Genomic DNA, 10191 nt, shown 5'->3' on the forward strand with positions numbered 1-10191 from the left:
GTGACTTTTCTATGAGCACTGAATAATTTTTTTTGCATGCAAAAATTTACCGTACATTTACTGTTGTTTGGCACAGACAATTCGATATTTTAGGAATTTCACGTGAAGGCAAAAGTACAGAGCCCCGCACACAGCATGCAGTAAAAAAATTGTAGGCTAAATCGTGTGCACGATTTACTAATTCGTTCCCTCGATTTGCTAAATCATGCACACGATTTATAAACCGAGAGAACGAATAAGTAAATTGTGTGCACAATTTAGCTAATCGAGGGAACAAAATAGTAATCGTGTGAATGTTTTAGTAGGCTACATCGAGGGAACGAATTAGTAAATAGTGTGCACGATTTATTTAATTTCTCTTGCATGTCATGTGAAGGGCTCCATACAAAAGATTTTCCTAGGGAGATTTCACAAAAGTTGGTCACATTAATTTGCTGTGTTGACCAAAAAAAATCTACTTGGTTTGAAAGTTACTTTTTTTTGTGAAATATGCTTCATAAATCGCTACACTGACAACAGCTTTTTTTTTCTGCAAAATTGAACCACAAAGTTACTAATAGAAAAGCCATCCAGTTTGCATTTGTACACTGTTTCGTTTATACAGGTGGGCATAAGAATAGGTGTTTTGCGGAAGTCTTGCCCTCCCATAAAGTGGCAAAAGTCCAGGAATTGCAGGAACGAGGTCTGAAAGTTGCAATGGTGGGCGATGGAGTCAATGATTCACCTGCTCTTGCACATGCTGATCTGGGCATTGCCATAGGAACGGGTACAGATGTAGCAATTGAAGCAGCAGATATTGTCCTTATACGGGTGAGAGAGTTTATTTATCAGGAAAAAAAGGTGTGATTCTATAAAATAACAACAAAAATAAAAAGTTCAGTCCTTCATTAAGTTGTTTTTGTTGATGCAGAATGATTTACTGGATGTGGTGGCCAGTATCGAGTTGTCTAAAAAAGACAGTAGAGAATCCCGGATAAACTTTGTGTTTGCTCTCGTTTACAACTTGATTGGCATCCCTATTGCAGCAGGTAAACAGAACCAACCATAATTGGTTACAAGTGTTTTCTGACACGAGCGAGTACTGAGTGCATTCTGTAATGTATGGATGTGGTTTACTGGTTTGAGTCTGATTTTCAGGTGTGTTCATGCCGGTTGGGATGGTTCTGCAGCCATGGATGGGCTCTGCTGCGATGGCAGCTTCATCTGTCTCAGTTGTGCTCTCCTCTCTACTGCTGCGACTGTGAGTGCACATACACTACACTGTGATAAAGTCTTCACATTCTACCTGCACACATCACTGAACACTTTTATAGGCCCTGTTTTCAAAGCCAAGAGTATTGCCCATTTAGGCATCATAGGAGTGCTGACACAATGGATGTTTTAAACAGCAGGCAGGAAATTATACTGCCTTATAAGCTGCGCTGAATAATATGTTTTGTTAGGTAACCTAAAATGTGCATAATGTGGTAACATCTGAAAGTTTTTTTCTTTTATTTAATTTTTTTTTGTATCTTTTTGCATCAGGTGTTAGCTTAGCAACATGCTAACACCAGGTCTATATTCCACCATATTTTAATGTAAAAGTGAGTGTGTCAGCCACTTAGTTGTTTTAGCTGTACAAGATCAGTCTGTTATGCTGGTTGATTTTGCAAACTGGTATTCGTTATCATATTTTAATTTAGTATTGTAGTCATGAATGCACTGGGTTGTAGTGGAAACAGTTTTACCATATACTTCACTTAATTCTTCTAGTTATTTAAGTAAAAGTGATTTCAGAATCAGAATAAGGTTTATTGCCAAGTACTGTTTGTATACATGTACGAGGAATTTGTCTTGGGTCTTTCACATGATGTACACTAATTAAAATACTGTAAATTATGACATAAGGATACTGTCCTGGAGGATAGTTGCCCATATTCCACTCAGTGGGCTTTGAAACAGAGCTCTTCATTTTTCTTATTCGCCTTCCCATGATGCTTAGACACTCTGTTAATATATTTCCATCTCTCTCTTAGCTACAAGAGAGACGTCAGCAGAAGAGTACGAGTCCAGAGCTCAGAATCATAGGCTCAGCCTGAGTCCGTCTCAGGTCAGCACCCATGTAGGACTGGGAAAAAACCATCGCTGTAGCCCTCCTTTCCTCCGGAGCTTGGACAGACACAGACGGAGCCATTCAGGCTCAGGCTCCTCCTCCCTGAAATCAAACTCCTCCCGCCCCTCCATAACACAACCATACAGCACCTCAGGAAAGAACATTGTGTAAGCAACTGGCAATGAGCAGCCTTGATGACAATATGGAAATATTTTATCTTGGAATGACGATTCTAGGGAATACAATTTTATAAGTGTTCAATTTTTATATAATTTTACAATGATAGATTTTATCAAGAATTTTGCATGATGGTGAAAGATTTCCTGACACAGATTCAAGAAAGAGGTTCATGTTGATTCACTGGGATTTTTGCTAACACCAATTTTACCTTTTAAAAAGTTGATTTGGAGAATAAATGGATGGATGGATGGATGGATGGATCTCTTTGGCATTTTTGGCCAACAGGTAGCAGTAATGTTAAACAGTTTATAGATGGAAAGGATATGGCTGGATTGTATGGAATGCCACAGGTTAAACAGTTTGATAAGTAGGCTTTGTAGAAAATAATTGATTTGACTTTGAAAATTATTGATTTGACAGTAGATTCATAGTGGATTCATACAATTATCTGACAGTTTGCTTCCAGATTACATTTAAGGATAAAAGATGTGTTGGAATAAATATAGAGGCACCTTTACAGTGACACTTTTATTTTAGAAAAACTGGATATGTTTATTAAATATACAGTTAACAGTGTAAAACGAGCCTGTCCATGAGTTTTCAGATACAAAAATAAAGTGCATGGTCCCAGCATGGCCTTGTCATGTGCTATATGTAATTTGTGATACATCATTAAAATATGTATATTGAGAGATGTAATCCCATCCCTGTTTCATTCATCCATCAGCATGTCAAGATGGTCATCAAAAAATACAAAGTACCTACTATTTGTAAACGTGACAATTTAATATTTTTTGTCGTAGTGATGTTATGGGGGTTACAGTATGCTTGGATGATTGGTTTAAGCATGTTTCTCAGATTTAGCCAGATCGCTTGAAGTATTTTGCATAGCTCCTTATGTTAAAGAGGTCATTGTGAGCAATTAAATGTTCATTTTTTTTTTAATAATATGTTAATCCTACTATGAAAATGTACTGTAACTTTCAGAACTATTTAATTAATGATAAATGACAGATTGGAAAATAGTCACAAATTAAATTTTGGTGCAAAACCTCTACGGGAAAAAAGTAAATGAAGTAAATAATTACAGAATTAATAGCATAAAAAATAACATAATAAAATATACAATTTAAATAATTGTAAAAAAAAAAAAAAGATACAACCCCTTTACAAAAAAAATGAGCACTGCATGCAAAAATTAAATTGTGTATGCCATCTATTTTTGCATCCTTTATTTAATTGTAAACTAAAAAAGCTAAATAATATTCCTACCCTCAGTTATAAAACTGAGCTCTACTGCTTTGCAAAGACTTGAACTACACATAAAAATGCATTCTCATGGGTTATTCTAGTTATCATTCATTTTAAGTGATATACAGAATAAATGTAGTTTATGCCACAGTCATATCACCCTGCAGCCCAAGACTGGGTTGCCCATTGAAGCTAAGCAGGGTTGAGCCTAGTCAGTACCTGGATTGGAGACCTCCTGGGAATACTAGGTTGCTGCTGGAAGAGGTGTTAGTGAGGCCAGCAGAGGGGATTCACCCTGTGGTCTGTGTGGGTCCTAATGCCCCAGTATAGTGACGGGGACACTATACTGTCAAAAAGTACGTATTTCGGATGAGACGTTAAACTAAGGTCCTTACTCTCTGTGGTCATTAAAAATCCCATGGCACTTCTCGTAAAGAGTAGGTGTGTAACCCCAGTGTCCTGGCCAAATTGCCGCCACTGGCCCTTGTCAATCATGGCCTCCTAATAATCCCCATCCACTTGATTGGCTCTATGACTCTCTCTCCTCTCCACATGTAGCTGGTGTGTGGTGAGCATACTTCCACTGCTGTACTGTGGCTGCCATCTCATCATCCAGGTGGATGCTGCACACTGGTGGTGGCTGAGGAGGGATCCCTCCACATGATAGTAAATCGATTTATAGCGAGTGTACAGCAATACACAAAAAAAGCGCTATATAAATGCATCATTCATTCATTCATTCATTTATGACAGCCATTTTGGGATAGTAACCAATGCCACTGCTACTTGTCTCACAATACTGTGTTCATGTGAAAGTTGCTATTATTTATATAAAGCATTTCACAGCGGCCTGGTACATGAATAATGGTACATATGCAAGGCCAAAAACATCCAGTTTATAACCATTGCAAATACCTTGTGAATCCAGTTTGAACCTGCACATATTGCTCTACAGACTGACATCAGTTTCATGAGTGTGGTCTGTGTTGCAAGTAACAGACTGTATTGCTGTATAAGACCAGGAGGGTCACAAACAGTCCTGTTAATACCAATACATAACCATATTTTCATTATCACATATAAGCAAAACGCTAGCATTTGAGATGTTTCTTGTTGGACATATCATTCCATATTCTCAGTATCTCCTCAGGTGAGATCTGATGTACAGTCAAGACTTTTTCGGTAGCGGCAGAGACTGTAGGTCATTTTCCAGTGATTGAATCCACCGTTCTGGAAAGGCTGAATGCCTAGTTTTCCGCAGGCACAGTCCCCACATACACATCCTCCAGATGTAGGAGTCTTGTATGGAGGGAGGTCTTATAAATCAGCTCTGCAATGTCTCCAGAGAAGACGTATCCAGTGCCAGAGCAAAAGGGTGGGTACCTGCTATCAGGGTAGAGCTCTCTGGACATGAACCACTTGCTGTGAACGTCACGTATGGGTCCTCCGTTTATCACATGACCTGTGAAAAAGCGTCGCCTTGGTTTGGAGTTGGGCCTCAGAAGGTTAAACACTAAATTGTCCATGTTGACAAAAATATCACTGTCTGTTTTCATGACGTACTGCGCATTGGGGCAGAATGAGGACACCCATCGCATGCCCATGAGAGTCTTCAGGGTCAAATTGTGGTAGGAATCCACAAAGTCCTCAACTAGGATGTCATGGAAGATCTGGCTCTCTTGTTCCACCATCTGGTTGAGGACAGGTTCAGTGCTGTACCCAAGAAGGAACAGCGTCAAAATGCGAACGTCGCCAAATGTGTTTTCATCTCCCCATGTCTCCCGGATTGCCTGGCGGGCATCAAACTCCTTGTGGTTGGTGCTTATGAGGAGAACAAGAAAGGGTGTTGTTCTTTCACATTTGTTGGGCTCATTGATGAGGAACTTGAAATTGTGTGGGTTCAGAGCATGCGTTCGGATATTACTGAACGTGTCGTTCTTCGAGAGCCTCGGCAGCGGTTTGCGGGGGGTGAAGGTTATCTGACCCACATAGGTGCTTGTGGGCCGAGAGCCACTGAAATACCACAGCGCACTTGCCCAGCAGACCACAGTCAGTAAATACAGGCATGACACCTTTGATGGCATCTCGTCAGTGGCTAGATCACCTGTCAATCACATGCGTTCAGCCCACAGGGCCAATTACGTGTAATTATTTGGAAAGCATCACTCAACTGAGCACAAAACCATCTATCTTTTGATGTCAGTGCTGGTTTTAGTTTTGTTCAGAAGCATTCTTTCTAGAAACACAGACATTACTTACTATTTTCACTAAGGACCAATTGCTACCAATAATCTCGTTTTTTTTTTTTTAAAAAGATATCAATATTCTTTCATATGCAGTTATAGAAAAAGGACTAAGAAGGAGTTCTCTTTACTCATATTCACATTCTAGATCAATGGTTCTCAACCAGGGGCCGAGAGCCACAAGGGCCCTCACAAAACTTCAAAGGGGGCCACAGGATGACTTAAAATTATTCAGTTGAATATATGATTATTTATTCAACTGATAATAATAATAATATTATTAATAAATTAAAACTTTAATAAAATGCTTAAAATACATAACATCAAGAAATCTTCCCCCTCTCGTTTACTACTTCTGCTTGTTTCCCAATTTATGTTTATAAAACGATTAAAAACAAGCACTCTTTTGTCATAATTAAAGCAGAAATATCCTACCTTAGGCATTGAAAACTGTGTTGGACAATGAGAAGCTTCTGAATCAAAATAGTTGAGAACCACTGTTCTGTTTCTAGAAGGTTCTACACTCTTCCAATTGTGCTGAGATTTGCATCCACTTTCCAATGATTGACCTTCCATCGCAGTGGGTCATCACTGCATTGCGTCTGTTTTAACATCATTAATAAAACATATAGGGTGGAGTAGACAGAGTTCAAGTGTTGCAGGATGTCTCTTTGTCTGTAGGTCACAGAAAGCCGAGATGTGCTCTTTGCATTTGAAGGTGTTTGTTTTTCTTTTCCAGATCCCACTTTTAGGCTGTATGTGAGTCTCTAAAATAGAAAAAGAGAAAAATATACATGTAAATGTATCTGAATGTTGTATGTATTGTAACACACATATATACTGTACTGATCACATGATCATCATTCTATATCCAGCCTCACAGCATAATATATTATTATTATTCATTCATAAATGAAGAATTAAAATCTAAGAATACTATTACAGAATAACAAAATGCCCCACAAATTTAAAATACACATAAACAGAAGGTGGTAGTATTAAAGGTGGGGTTTTATGCTAAAGGCAGACCTGGTGAAAAGATCTATCTGTCTCTATTATAAAAATAGCACTTCAGTAGAATTTTGGCACCTGAAGACACAAAAGACGATAAACAAAGATCAGCAGCAATTGTCTGGGAAGGATTCCAACAGCAGAGCCAGAGGCGATTTATGGGCCCCTCAGCTCCCTCAGAAACTCCCTTGGGAGAGAAAAGTGACTCATCCCTTTTTTTCTGGCCTTTTGGTATTGTTTCTATGAACCTGAAGTCAATATAAACCATCTTCAACACCTTCAACATCTTCAAGACCAGACATAATTTGCCACACCACTGTTATCTTAATATAACTTTTTAAATAACATTTTTTATATTTTCATATTTCATATTTTAATTTTAGTTAAAACTTCAGCCATTTAAAACATGTCTGTATAGTTTTTGTTAAGCTTTAGTTATTTTAGTAAACTAAACGAAAATGAGAAATGCTACTGTACCTTGGCAACTAGCTGAAATAAGTATACATTTATTTATTTATTTATTTATTTATTTAAGATGATGTTTATTATATTTAAAGTAATGAAAATGTACACCACAACACACACACACCACACACACACACACACACACACACACACACACACACACACACACAACACCCACACACACACACAGACACACACACACACACACATGATTTACCCCTGTTGAAACAGCATGGTTTTTGTGATGAAATACATTAAAATTAAATTATATCAGACCTTTTCCACCTTTAATGTGAGAATGACTTCCTAAGCAATGCCACAGTATATTAAGATGTATAAAAACAGAAAACAGTTATTTCAAATTTTAATAATTTTTCAAAAAATGTTGTTACTACAAAAACTGTTTTACTATATTTTTGTTCAAAGACATGCAGACTTGGTGAAGAGACTTCTTGTACTGTTTATGTACTGTGTATAAGAACAGCAATTTATTCAAAACAGAAATCTTTTGTAACAACATTTTAACAATTTAACATATCCTTGCTGAAAAAAAGTACTAACGTCTTTCGAGAAAAAAAAGAAAAAAGAAAACATACTGATCCCAAGCTTTAGAACAGTATTGTATATTGTTACAAAAGATTTTTACTTTTTAATTAAAGCCCTTCTTTTCTAACTTTTTTCCTACCAAAGAAGAGAGTCTCCACTATACAAACACAATCTATTCTTTATCTTGATTTACCCATCTTTGCCTCAGATCAACACCAGCCTCCCTTTCCTTTCCTTTAAAAAGGTCAGATACATGGAAATACTGCAAGTGCCACAGTATTGAAGCTAAAGAACAACCTCTGCAGTCACACACATTGATTTACCTAGCCTAAAATTTTAGTTAGTGTGTTTTATGCATGATCACACATACATACGAACTTTCACTCTTTTCAGTTTTGTCAGTCACAGTCATATGTAATCACCATCTTGTTGCTCAGTCTTTCATTTGATAATTATGTATCCAAGTGATGGCACCATTTTGCTTTTAAGAATACAGTATTTGTCTTCAGTTGCTGTGGGATCCTCTGCTGTTGCCATGGGTTATCCAGTCAAACTGTTCTGAGTGCAGTGATTAACCTTCAGCATTGTACTTGGACAAAATGAAATGGAGCATCACTTTTATGAATCTGTGTGTGTGTCTCTGTCTCTCTCTCTTTCTCTAACAATAAATTTGCATATGCATAAAATTGTTTCTTGGTCATTAACCTAAAAAAATCTGTCCAGGATTGTTTTATGGCTTCTAAGACCACAGTATATCCTTATTTACTGTTCATTTCTCTCTCCTTATTTACTGTTCATTTGTTTTTTTTCTCAGACAGATGCAGCTGAAACATTAACATTCTATTTGTGGATTTAACATTATTAGATGGCCTAAAGCAAAAGAGCTGTAAAAATTCTAAAAATCTTTTAGAGCTCCATATATTTAAATTTTCATAATCCATTTGAAAAATACATTACATAATATTGCTGAATAAATCTGTATGAAGTTATTTAATTTACAAGTGTCATGTTTGTAATATTATAATAAGATCCCCTTTCTTGTTTTTTTTTTTTTTCACAAACTTACACATAAAGGCCTACCAAAAATAATTACTGGGTTGTTTTTTTCTAATTTTTTTTTTTTTTTTTTTTTTATGTTTTCTGGGTTGGCAGATGCACCTTCATATAACTATCTAATACTAACTGCACATTGGCATTCAGATACTTCATGCTATTAGCAAATAACAGGACAGGCAGCTGAATACTGATGAATGGGGATTATGTTTTAGGCTCTGGCAGATGTAATATAATTTGATTCACAACAGATTCAGTCAGTCAGAGAGAGAAATATAATGGTGGTAATACTATCATAGCGCTTTCACTGACCATTACTGTCACTATAACTTAATTTAGTTGTAGTAATTGCACTGCAAAAATGTTTTCATCAGTGTTTTTGTTTTGTTTTCCAGTAAATATACTGTATATCTTATCATATTATATTGTGAAAAAAAAAACTTGAGAAGCAAAATTGCATAATATAATTTTTTTTCATATATGTTTATTTTTCTTACTTCAAAATTAATTTTATTGATTTTTTTTAATGATAAAAAAAATAAATGAAAATTTGCTATTTAAATGAGAAAAATGAACATTAAACAACTCAGTCATGGTCAATGTTGTCTAGCTCTCTTCTCTGTTTTTGACTGACTCAATCTGTAATGAATAAAAGTAAATAACGTCTGCCAGAGTCTAAACCATATTTCTCGGTTCAATGGCTGCATATTTGTCATGTGTATAATTGTGTTTGCTAACGTAAGGCTTTCTGTGATTTTCTGATCAATAAACAAATGGCTGGCACTGCTTCTCTCACTAATGATAAATCTTGAGGCAGTGTGTGTATGTATGATACTTCCTAGCACTGGCTTCATCTCCAATGACTGTCATGTTTTTTTAACATTGACTCATATTGTTTGCTCAAAATAAACAAACAGCAAATATATATATTACACAATTATAGAAATTAAACCCTAAATCTATAAACCCTTTTAAAATATGCTGTTGTTTCAAATCAACAAGATGTTCTTTCCAGGATTATTCATTTCTGTTAATGAGTTGGAATTTGAATTGATTTGGTCATGCGCCACAGGATGTTTAATTGTAACAGAACTGTAAAAAAAAATAAATAAAAAATGGAAACAACACATTAACCCCAATGTCAGTTTAGTTTGAATCCCACATTCACACTTATATTTTCCCAAAGTTTACAGTTTTAAATTTTAAATCAGTGATAAATGATGAAACAGAAACTAAGACAAACCTTTCATGGTCAGACCCTGTCTCATTCAGTCTCAATACTGATTAATGTGTTTTACATTTGTGGTAGCCTGTTGGGTTCTATCTAATAACTGCTTTGATATAAAACAG

General features: G+C 36.2%; 1 pseudogene; it reads right to left on the reverse strand.

The window, feature by feature from the left end:
- Positions 1-4614: 4614 nt before the first annotated feature.
- Positions 4615-5705, reverse strand: LOC122137549 (annotated as a pseudogene).
- Between the last annotated feature and the right edge of the window lie 4486 nt (positions 5706-10191).

The sequence above is a fragment of the Cyprinus carpio genome, chromosome B6, assembly GCF_018340385.1.
Source record: "Cyprinus carpio isolate SPL01 chromosome B6, ASM1834038v1, whole genome shotgun sequence".
Taxonomy (NCBI): domain Eukaryota; kingdom Metazoa; phylum Chordata; class Actinopteri; order Cypriniformes; family Cyprinidae; genus Cyprinus; species Cyprinus carpio.